Source organism: Bos taurus, chromosome 14 (assembly GCF_002263795.3).
Source record: "Bos taurus isolate L1 Dominette 01449 registration number 42190680 breed Hereford chromosome 14, ARS-UCD2.0, whole genome shotgun sequence".
In the NCBI taxonomy this organism is placed as follows: Eukaryota; Metazoa; Chordata; class Mammalia; order Artiodactyla; family Bovidae; genus Bos; species Bos taurus.
The window spans coordinates 46,967,663-46,980,389 of record NC_037341.1 but is presented as its reverse complement, the minus strand read 5'-3'; the positions used below and the strand labels follow the sequence as shown (position 1 = coordinate 46,980,389).

The window sequence follows — 12,727 nt, the reverse complement described above, 5'->3', positions numbered from 1 at the left end:
ATAGGACTTCCCTAGTGGCTCAGTGGTAAAGAATCCACCTGCCAAGCAGAAGGTGCAGATTCGATCCCTGGGTCCTGAATATCCCCTGTAGAAGGAAATGGCAACTTACTTCACTCCAGTATTCTTGCCTGGGAAATCTCATGGACAGAGGAACTGGTGGGCTACAGACCATGGGGTCGCAAAAGAGTCAGACACGACTTAGTGACTAAATAAAATCAAATATAAAGTATTTGCTATGGGTCAGACACTGTTAAGTATGCTGAAAATTAAAAAATCAATTAAAAATGTATCTATTTGACAAACGTGGAGCAGTTACTATATTCTCCTAAAGTTTCTACTAATATACAAGAAAAAAATTGTCCTTGTACTTTCTGTCTGTCTGATTGTGGCAGACAAGACTGAATGGGGAAAGACAGGGGAAAATCATAATAACACAGGGAAAAAGAAGGAGGGGGAAGTTTTTCAATTCAGAAATAAACTTGTAAACAGCAAAGAGCCTTTTGCTTCCAAAAAAGAATAGAAAATTTGGGTTAAAAAAAAAGTGAGTTGGAGTAGAGATGAAGATGCCAGAGTGGGAAGATGTAAACAGCAACTCCCTCCAGTAACATATCAAAAATACATCTACATGTGGATCAGTTCTGACTGAAAATGAACTGGAGACTGGCAGAAAGGAAAATGGCGCAGATGAACTTGTTTGCAAAACAGAAATAGAGACACGGACATGGCTAACAAATTTACGGATACCAAAGGTGGAAGGGAGGGTGGGATGAACTGGGGAATTGGGATTGACATGCACACTGCTAGGTATACAATTTATAACTCATGAAAACCTACCGGATAACATAGGGAACTCTACTCAGCGCTCTGTGGTGACCTAAATAGGAAGAAAAACCCCAAAAAGAGGGGATATATGTAAGCATACAGCTGACTCACTTTGCTGTACAGCAGAAACTAACACAACATTGTAAAGCAACTATACTTCAATAAAAAAGGAAGAGATAGAATTGCCAGGCCAGATAAATAAATTGCCTTTAGCCAGGCTCTTTAAGAATAAAAGAGAAAGGACCCAAATAAACAAAATAAGAAATGAAAGAGGACAAATTAAAACTGAATCCCAGAGCTATAAAAAGACATTAGAAAATACCATATTCAGTTACACTCTAACAAACTGGACAATCTAAAAGAAATGGATATATCTCTAGAAACATACAATCTTTCAAGAGTGATTCAGGAAGAAATAGACAATTTAACAGACTGGTAACTAGTAGTGAAAGTGAATTACTTATCAAAAAATTCCCAGCAAACAAAATTCCAGGACTGGATAGTTTTACAGGGGAATTCTAACAAACACATAAACAAGAGCTAATACCTATCTTCCCAAACTATTCCAGAAGGTGAAGTGGAGGGGACATTTTCAAATTCTTTCTATGGGGCTACCATAACCCTGACACCAAAACCAAACAAAGAAACCACAAAAAAGAAAATTACTGCATGACACTGCACAATTTTTACACATTTCTTATTCTATTTCTTCCTAAATTATTTCAAATGCCTATATGCCTACTAGTGTACACTCAATTCCTCTAAACCGTGTAGAAGAGGAAAACAAAGGTCATAGCCTATAAAAATGAATAAAGGTATATATTATTGAACTATTTTTCAGCAAATATTCACCCTTCCCCTCCCTTGGAGTGAAATATATTTTTTGCGGTCCACTGATACAAGGTTACACTATGTGCTTTGTCCAAAGGATACGAGCACAAGTGATGCTGTACCTATTCCAAACTGAGGTTTTAAAAAGTATATATAGCAAGTTTCTGCAGCCTTGATGTGTTCCTGCATTCTGCCATGGAAAGAGCATACCCAGGTAGGTGCTGCCCCATGATCCTGGATCCTGGAAGGAAAGGTGCAAGGAACTGATATGAACCTGACCTTTAACCTGAAGAGAAGCTGGGCTCAACTCACCTGCAGTCTGTAAGCAAAAACTAATTTACATATTCATGAGTAAGAAAGTACTTCAGAGTATTTGCTATGTTTGTTGTTATAAGCCATTAATATATGGAGCTTTCCTTTTATACAGTGTTATTGCAACCAGGCTTCCCCAGTGGCTCAGTAGTAAAGAATCCACCTGCCAAGGCAGGCGATACGGGTTTGATGCCTGGGTCGGGAAGATCTCTTGGAGAAGGAGCCCACTTCAGTATTCTTGCCTGGGAAATTCCATGAACAAAGGAGCCTGGCGGGCTACAGTCTATGGGGTCACAGAAGAGTCGGACACAACTTAGCGATCAAACGACAACAATGACTGTAAGAGCTGTTGACTAACACTACAGATGTGTAGTCCTTAAAGTCCTCATGAATCTCTGACGGCCAGCCTCTCAGTGCTCTGAGATCCTCAGCTTCACCAAATCTTTCCCACTTGAGCAATGGATTCACATGGCTGAGAACAGAAGATTTGCTTATTTTGAGTTCAAGACCTTCAGAGGAGTCAAGACTGATAGAAAGCCAGAGAATGGCCCAAGATGCAGGTGGCCATGCTTACGTATAAGTGGATGCGTCATTAACTTCAACAGCAATAAATTAAAGTGATTTTCTCACTTGATGATTATATCCTAAATGAAATAAAATTAACTTTCTAATAATTAGTCACAAATTTCTAATATGTTTATTTTTACCATACGCTTCCCAGTTCTGCTAAGTTGAAAGCCTCAAATCCATCAACCAATAAATCTTGCCTTGGGTTTCACTTCAGGGACCAATTAAAACTATCAACATGTTTTCTTCCATTACACTGGGACTTTTACCTCCAGCTGTTGGGATCTGGGCTTCTAAAAGTATGAAGCATGATTATCTAGGGAGAAGGCACTTGAGACAATCGGAGGGAAACAGATTCTGTTGAAAGCTGGTTTACACAAGCATAGTGGTTCTGCCCGCCCTGCTTTATTCGAGGGCACATGCTTTACTGAACATTTGGCACATAATACAGCTGGCACTGCAGCAGGAAAGGTGCTGCTCCTAAACCTGGAGGGAGAGCTCCTGGCAGATAATCCAAGGGCTGGTAATTTATCACTTACACAGGCAGAGCTCCTTTGGAGGGTCTGCTTTTGCATCTCCTGTTCTGTAAACTTTCCACTCAAGACTTGGGTAAATGTTTTCCAGATGGTATCTATCATGGTGTTACCTACTAATAGGATTCAAGGAAAAGTAACGGAATTAATTAGCAAGTCAAAAAGGAAAGGAAGCAGGATTGTGTGTGAAAGAAGGAAAAGAAGGAACCCCAGAGCTCTCTAATCAAGAGTCAAGGTCACTGAGCAAAAAAGACAAATATCGTATGATACTGCTTATACTCGGAATCTAAAATAAAATGACACATATGAACTTATTTACAAAACAAAAACAGACTCACAGACTTAGAAAAGTACTTACGGTTTCTGGGGGAAACGGGAGAAGAGGGGGGCTAAGGATATCAGGGAGTTTGGGACTGACATGTACACACTGCTATATTTTAAATGGACGACCAATAAGGACCTATTGTATAATACAGTGAACTCTGCTCAATATTATGGAACAACCTAAATGAGAAAAGAATTTGAAAAATTCCTGGGTTGGGAAGATCCCCTGGAAAAGGGAAAGGCTACCCACTCTAGTATTCTGGCCTGGAGAATTCTGTGGACTGTATAGTCCATGGGGTCCCAAAGAGTCAGACACAACTGAGTGACCTTCACTTTCACTTTCAGATACATATATATATATATATATATATATATGTATATATAAATGAATCACATATAATGAATCACTTTGCTGTACATCTGAAGCTAACACAACATTATTAATCAACTGTACTGCAACATCAGAGAAGGCGATGGCACCCCACTCCAGTACTCTTGCCTGGAAAATCCCATGGACGGAGGAGCCTGGTAAGGCTGTAGTCCATGGGGTCGCAAACAGTCAGACATGACTGGGCGACTTCACTTTCACTTTTCACTTTCATGCATTGGAGAAGGAAATGGCAACCCACTCCAGTGTTTTTGCCTGGAGAATCCCAGGGACAGGGGAGCCTGGTGGGCTGCCATCTACGGGGTCATACAGAGTTGGACACGACTGAAGCAACTTAGCAGCAGTACTGCAACATAAAATTTAAATTTTTAAAAATAAAAAAAATTTTGAAAGAGTGAGGGTCATTTAGGAAAAAGGGACTTGATTGGATGTCAATAAACCTGAGATCTGGCCATCATCATGCTTCCTCCAGATCACAAGATTTGCATTCTAACAGACATAGGTTGAAATCTCAAATCCACTGTGCACAATAGGCAAGTCACTTGATTTCTCTGAGCCTCAGTTTCCCTACATGCTGATAAAAGAGGTAAAATAATGTGAACTGTATACATGATACTGTTTTACAGACTTTAGCTGCACAGATGTTAACAAACCTAGCACAGTATCAGGCTACTAGTAGGCACTCCAAAAAAAAAAGTGTCCATTTCCATCTGTGGTCAGTTGGATAATTGGTCCCAATTCTTCATGCTGCCTGAATTCACTGCATCTTGGGTAGGGTACATTTTCCTACCCCTTGCTTTGGGGTTGACCACATGACTTGTTTTGACCAATAAATGTGGGCAGATGTAACAGTGACTTCTGAGAAAAGACTTAATGGGCCTCGGTGCATTACATGTTTCTAGTTGCCCTCTGCACCTCCATCTTCCCTATAGTAAAACACACTGGCTTCCCCACTGGGTGCAAGAAGGAATGAAAGAGACATGGAGCAGGGTTGTCCCAGCCCATCTGCAGAGCCACCAAGTCAAGCAAGCCCAGAGCATTCAAACTTCATCCAACATCTTTAAAGACATCTAAGTGAGAATAATGAATGTTTGTAACCACTGAGTTTTGAGGTCAGTTAGTTTAGGTTGCAGTATCTCACAAGCATATGATCTCACATTCCCGTCTCTGAGCTGTAACTGATCTCTACCCAGGGGGCCTCCCAGGTGGCCCTAGTGGTAAAGAATCCGCCAATCAGTGAAGGAGACACAGAGACATGGGTTCTATCCCTGGGTCGGGAAGATCCCCTGGAGGAGGGTGCGGCAACCCACTCTAGTATTCTTGACTGGAGAATCCCATGAGCAGAGGAGCCTGGAGGGCTACAGTCCACAGGGTCACAAAGAGTCAGACACAACTGAAGCAAATCAGCATGCACGCACATGCATGCTCTACCCAGGACTTATTGAATGAATCTTTTGCAGTGCTAATATTACAGATTAGGCTCAGAAAATAGTAATCTTAAATGAAACCTCTGTTGTGTTATAGTTTTGAAATCTTAATTTCTGAATTCAGGTGTGCAAGAAAAGCAGCTTTGTTATGATGAGACCTATTTTGTGCCACTTTTATTATAAATCCCCTATATAAATAGGGATTTATTGTAAATCCCCTATTATAATAAATCCCCTATTCTGCTGGGGAGCAGAACTATCCTTAGATCAGTGCCGGATTTCTTCTCCCTCTAGGACTGTATTTAAATTTTGGAGATTTTTCATAGAGCATGAGGAGGAGGAGCCAGGGAGGTGGGAGGGACCACCTGGACCTGATTGTTCCTGTTGTCAGTCTCTTCAGGTCTCTGCTGCAATGTCTTGGTCTATGTGAGCAAGGATCCAGGTCTGATTTCTTTTCAGCTAACCTCCTGGAAGCCTATGATTATTCTTAACTGAAGGGGGCTCGGAGCTGCTCACAGACATGCAAGGATTGTTCTACAGTATCTGCAGTTCACTCGGGTGAAGGGGAATAGGATGCGTTGGTCTTGGACATGTCTGTCTGGCAGTTCCAGGTGGACATTTCCACTCCAGGCTCTCAGAAGAGGGAGCATGAGTCCCTCTGCATGCAGATTCTCTAGACTTCCTGAGGCCCCTGCCTGGACTGAGCATGGACTATAGTGGGATGAGCGTCCTGTTTCTTAGGAACCCAAATAACTCAAAATGTTTTCTTCTAGCTCTCCTCATTTCTTTGACTCTGGGGTGCTTTTTCTACCAGAGCTGAAGAGCTTTGCTGTTGTGCTGAGAGATCTAGACTTTTGAAACTCAAAAGCCATTTACGTTTAAGGTAATTACTGATAAGTATGATCCCGTTGCCATTTACTTTATTGTTTTGGGTTCGAGTTTATACACCATTTTTGTGTTTCCTGTCTAGAGAATATCCTTTAGTATTTGTTGGAGAGCTGATTTGGTGGTGCAGAATTCTCTCAGCTTTTGCTTGTCTGAAAAGCTTTTGATTTCTCCTTCATACTTGAATGAGATCCTTGCTGGGTACAATAATCTGGGCTGTAGGTTATTTTCTTTCATCATTTTAAGTATGTCTTGCCATTGCCTCCTGGCTTGAAGAGTTTCTATTGAAAGATCAGCTGTTATCCTTATGGGAATTCCCTTGTGTGTTATTTGTTGTTTTTCCCTTGCTGCTTTTAATATTTGTTCTTTGTGTTTGATCTTTGTTAATTTGATTAATATGTGTCTTGGGGTGTTTACTCTCTTTGATGTGGATCTTACTACCTTGAAACACTGAGTATGCAAAATCCCAACTGTGGCCTAAGTTGGTTAAAGTGTCAAAGGGCAACAGGCAATTCCAAGAAAAGCAACCACAAACCTACATTAGTTGATATTTCAAAATTATTTTCCTTTACAACTGTATGTACCTGTTCCCTGGATTGCAAAACAGTGAAAAAGATGAAAGTGCCAGTGGGGAGAAAGCGGAGCTGTCAGTCATTCAGTTGTGTCCAACTCTTTGGAACCCATGGAATTCTCCAGGCAAGAATACTGGAGTGGGTTGCCGTTCCCTTCTCCAGGGGATCTTCCCAACCCAGGGACTGAACCCTGGTCTCCAGTGTTGCAGGTGGCTTCTTCAGTATCTGAGCCACCAGGAAAGCCTAGGATTGCAAGATACAACACTGCTTAATACTACTTTGTGTATTCATCATGACAGGCTTTTAATACACTCTACTGTATTCTACCATTATACACTATTTACTCAAGGAGATGTTACGTAAATGAATTCATAAACTGGAACTTCTATACCAACTCTTGGTTCCAGTTATGTTTTGGGTTTTTTCGTTTGTTTTGGATTTTTTTTTCTTTTTGGATGTCCATTCTCTGGCCCAGTTTCCCTTGCCTAGATTAACCATAAAAGTTGCCGGCTGTGATTTGCAGGTGTGTTCCAATTCCACAATGCCAGAAAAAATCAATTATGCACACTAAGGGTCATCTCTATAAAGCATGACCATAGTGACATTTTACAGTGACTAGTGACCATCAGAATACTCAGCCAGGAGCAGATTGTATCTGCTTATATTATAAAGGCCAAAAATAACCAGGTGTGAAACCTGTATTTTACTTATATTTACAGCCAAATCGAAGTAGGCAATGATCCAAGCAATAGGTTGGCATTCAGCCCATTTCAGGTGAAGCAAGGGTGATTTCGTGCTGCAAAGTGTGAACAAAAATGCAAGCTATTATAACATGTATTAAGAGTTCAAATAGAATAGAACCTTTCAGAGAAAGTGGATACCAAAGTGAAAAAGATGGTTTCTGAGTATTTACCTCAACTTGCAAATGGGTATCAGGGATGAGATAGGGTTGTCACATGGAGTGGCATCCTATGAGGCATTCTCTGGAGACCTACAAGCTATCATTATCCATCATGTATTTAAGGAATTTTACATTTGGTTGTGATTGTGTATGAGGGAGAGGATTTACTCTGTTATCTTAAAAAAACTAAATAAACAAAACATAGAAATAATCGTTTCTCACAAAAGGGAAAGGAGGGTGGGAGGAACTGGGAGATTGGGATTGACGCTTATACACTATTGATGCTATGTATAAAATAGATTGCTAATGAGAACATGGCTTCCCTGATAGCTCAGATGGTAAAAAATCTGCCTGCAATGCAGGAGACCTGAGTTCAATTCCTGAGTTGCAAGATCACCTGGAGGAGGGAATGGCAACCCACTCCAGTATTCTTGCCTGGAGAGTCCCATAGACAAAGGAGTTTGGTGTCGTAGAGTTGGACATGACTGAACAACAAACACAGCCTCAATGAGAACATATTGTGTAGCATGGGGAATTCTGTTTAATGCACTGTGGTGACCTAAATGGGAAGGAAGATCAAAAGGGGGGAGGATATTTGTATACCCTTGGACTGCAAGGAAATCCAACCAGTCCATCCTAAAGGAGATCAGTCCTGGGTGTTCATTGGAGGGACTGATGTTGAGGCTGAAACTCCAATACTTTGGCCACCTGATGTGAAGAGCTGACTCATTGGAAAAGATCCTGATGCTGGGAAAGACTGAGGGCAGGAGGAGATGGGGACGACAGAGGATGATATGGTTGTATGGCATCATCGACTCGATGGATGTGGGTTTGGGTGGACTCCAGGAGTTGGTGATGGACAGGGAGGCCTGGCATGCCTGTGGGGTCACAAAGAGTCAGACATGACTGAGCGACTGAACTGAACTGAAAAGATGCTTGCTCCTTGGAAGAAAAGTTATGACTAATCTAGACAATATATTAAAAAGCAGAGACATTACTTTGCCAAGAAAGGTCCGTCTAGTCAAAGCTATGGTTTTTCCAGTAGTCATGTATGGATGTGAGAATTGGACTATAAGGAAAGCTGAGCACCGAAGAATGGATGCTTTTGAACTGTGGTGTTGGAGAAGACTCTCGAGAGTTTCTTGGACTGCAAGGAGATCCAACCAGTCTTTCCTAAAGGAAATCAGTCTTTTTTTTTTTTTTTTTTTTTTTTTATTTTATTTTATTTTATTTTATTTTTTTTTATTCTTCCAATTTTATTTTATTTTTAAACTTTACATAATTGTATTAGTTTTGCCAAATATCAAAATGAATCCACCACAGGTATACATGTGTTGGAAATCAGTCTTGAATATTCATTGGAAGGACTGATGATGAAGCTGAAACTTCAATACTTTGGCCACCTGATGTGAAGAACTGAGTCATTTGAAAAGACTCTGATTCTGGGAAAGATTGAAGGCAGGAGGAGAAGAGGATGAGATGGCTGGATGGCATCACTGACTCAATGCACATGAGTTTGAGTGAACTCCAGGAGTTGGTGATGGACAGGGAGGCCTGGCGTGCTGCAGTCCATGGGGTTGCAAAGAGTTGGACACTACTGAGCCATTGAACTGGTCAACACCATATTAAAAAGCAGAGACATCACTTTGCCAACAAAGGTCTGTATAATCAAAACTATAGCTTTTCCAGTGGTCACATATGGATGTGAGAGTTGAACCATAAAAGAAGGCTGAGCATCAAAGAATTGATGCTTTCAAACTACGGAGCTACAGAAGACTCTTGAGAGCCCCTTGGGCTGAAAGGAGATCAAACCAGTCAATCCTAAAGGAAATCGACCCTGAATATTCACTGGAAGGACTGATGCTGAAGCTGAAGCTCCAATACTTTGGCCACCTCATGCAAAGAGCTGACTCACTGGAAAACACCCTGATGCTGGGAAAGATTGAAGGCAGGAGGAAAAGGGGACATCAGGGGATGAGTGGTTAGATAGCATCACTGACTCAGTGGACATGGATTTGAGCAAACTCCAGGAGATAATAGCGGACAGAGGAGCCTGACATGCTAAAGTGGGGTGATAGGAAAATATGTGAAGAAAAAAAATATCAAAATTTTTCCAAATTTGATGAGAACTGTAAACTCACAGATATAAGAATCCCATTGACCCCAACCATAATAAAGCTACTCCAAGGCACATCAATTGCAGCCACAAAATTAAGACACTTGCTCCTTGGAAGAAAAGCTATGACAAACCTAGACAGGCTATTAAAAGCAGAGACATCATTTTGCCAACAAAGGTCTGTGTAGTCAAAGCTATGGTTTTTCCAGTAGTCATATATGCATGTGAGAGTTGGACCATAAAGAAGGCTGAGCACTGAAGAATTGATGCTTTCAAATGGTGGTACTGGAGAAGACTCTTGAGAGTACCTTGGACTGCAAGGAGATCAAACCAGTCAATCCTAAAGGAAATCAATCCTGGATATGACTTTATGACTGAACAATGACAACAATAAGGGTCATCATAATAAAATAAAGTCAGTGATTAACAGAAAATATTAAAAACAGAGAATATTAGACATATCCAAAATAAAAGTAAAGAAAAATGATTTCAGACTTCTTACTGGAAAGAATGCAAGCCTGACAATAGCAGGGTAACATCTTCAAAGACTTGAAAAAAAGTTTCAACTTAGAGCTCTATTCCCCGTGAAAATACCTTTCAAAACTAAAGATGAAATTAAATTTTTGTGAGATAGAATGAAAGGAGAAATAATCCATTATTAGTGTGTGTGCTTAGCTGCTCAGTCATGTCTGACTCTTTGTGACCCCATGGACCATAGCCCACCAGGGTCCTCAGTCCACAGGGATTCTTCAGGCAAGAATACTGGAGTGGGTTGCCATGTCCTCCTCCAGGGAATCTTCCCAACCAGGGATCAAACCTAGGTCTCCCTCTCTGTAAGCAGATTCTTCACCATCTGAGCCAGCAGGGCTTCAAATATAAGAAATGTTAAAGAAAGACCTTGGGAGAGAAGAAGATGATACCAGATAGAAATCTGAATCTACACAAAGATGAGGGAAACCGGAATACCATATAAATACATCTAAGGATTTCACCAAAAACCTGTTGATCCCAACTATTAACAAATACATTGAGTAAGATTTTAGAATGGAAGATTAATACACAAATATCCATTGCATTTTTGCATACTGAAAACACCCAAAGTAAAATTAAACACAGTGTCATCAGAATATAGGAAATACTTGGAATAAATCTGACAAAAGATATGTACAACCTGTACACTGAATACTATTAAACACTGGAAAGAAAAATTAAAGAATGACATTATATCATGTATTTTTTAAATATCAATTTTTCCCAAACTGATTTGTAGATTTAATGCAATCTCAATCAAAACTGTAGCAGGCTTTGTGTATGTGTGTGTGTGGGGGGGGTGTGGGTGCAGGTAAACTAGCAAGCTGTTTCTAAAACTTAAGTGGAAATGTTAAAAGACCTAGATTACTCAATAACAAAAGAATAGAGTCCAGATATAGACCCATGTATATATGGTTAATTGACTTTCAACAAATGTGCTGAATTAATTAATGGGGGAAAGCGAATCATTTCAATAATATGATGTTGGGACAATCAGGTAGCCACCTGCAAATAAAGAAACCTCAACCTTTACCCCCCTCCCTGTATTAAAATTTCCTCAAAATGAGTCACTGACCTAAGAGCTAAAATTATAAAACTTTCAGTAGAAATCACAGGGGGACATCTTAGTTTCATTGAATTTGGCAAAGTTTTATTAAGTAGGACATCAAAAGCACAAACTATAAAAGTAAAGCATCAATAAATTCGACTTAATCAAAATTAAATATGTTTGGTTTTCAGGAGAATATATAAACGTTCCTATACCTCAGTAAGAAGAGGGAGGCAACCTAATAAAAAGAGAGGCAAGCAGAAAGTTCCCTGATGAGCTAGTGATTGGGATTTGGTGCTTTCACTGCTGTGGCCCAGGTTCAGTCCCTGCTCGGGAAATGAGATCCTGTAAGCCAAGTGGCATGGTGGGGAAAGAAAAAGAGGAAAATTAAATTGAATAAACATATTCGGATGGCAAAATAGCCCATGAAGTATTCTCAGCAAGTATTCTGTAAATTAAATGAAAACAACAATGACACACCACAACACACATACTTACATTGACTTGATTTAAAAGAATTTACCATCCCAAAAGTTGATGAGACTACAGAACAACTAAATTCTCATACATTGCTGATGCAAATGTAAAATGGTCAGGAAACATGGGACGACCCAGAGGGAGGGTAGGGGAGGGAGGAGGGTGGAGGGTTCAGGATGGGGAACACGGGTATACCTGTGGCGGATTCATTTTGATATTTGGCAAAACTAATACAATATTGTAAAGTTTAAAAATAAGATAAAATTAAAAAAAAATTAAAGATAACTTTCTGTGACCCGGCATTCCATTCTTGGGTATTTACTCAAAAGAATTAGAGCAGATGTCCAACCAAGAGGTTATAGGCAAATATTCATAGCAGCTTTATTTGTAATAGTAAAGAACAGACAAACCTTAAACATTCACTCAGTTCAGTTCAGTCGCTCAGTCGTGTCCGACTCTTTGTGACCCCATGAATCACAGCACGCCAGGCCTCCCTGTCCATCACGAACTGCTAGAGTTCACTCAAACTCATGCCCATCGAGTTGGTGATGCCATCCAGCCATCTCATCCTCTGTCGTCCCCTTCTCCTCCTGCCCCCAATACCTCCCAGCATCAGGGTCTTTTCCAATGAGTCAACTCTTCGCATGAGGTGGCCAAAGTATTGGAGTTTCAGCTTTAGCATCAGTCCTTCCAATGAACACCCAGGACTGATCTCCTTTAGAATGGACTGGTTGGATCTCCTTGCAGTCCAAGGGACTCTCAAGAGTCTTCTCCAACACCACACTTCAAAAGCATCAATTCTTTGGCGCTCAGCTTTCTTCACAGTCCAACTCTCACATCCATACATGACCACAGGAAAAACCATAGCCTTGACTAGACGAACCTTTGTTGGCAAAGTAATGTCTCTGCTTTTGAATATGCTATCTAGGTTGGTCATAACTTTCCTTCCAAGGAGTAAGCGTCTTTTAATTTCATGGCTGCAGTCACCATCTG

General features: G+C 40.5%; 1 non-coding gene across 1 annotated transcript; it reads left to right on the top strand.

The window, feature by feature from the left end:
• Positions 1 to 284: 284 nt before the first annotated feature.
• LOC112449669 (small nucleolar RNA SNORA31) lies at positions 285 to 418 on the top strand. The gene has a single exon (XR_003038263.1). It is a non-coding gene; the product is annotated as a small nucleolar RNA SNORA31 (small nucleolar RNA).
• Positions 419 to 12,727: the final 12,309 nt, after the last annotated feature.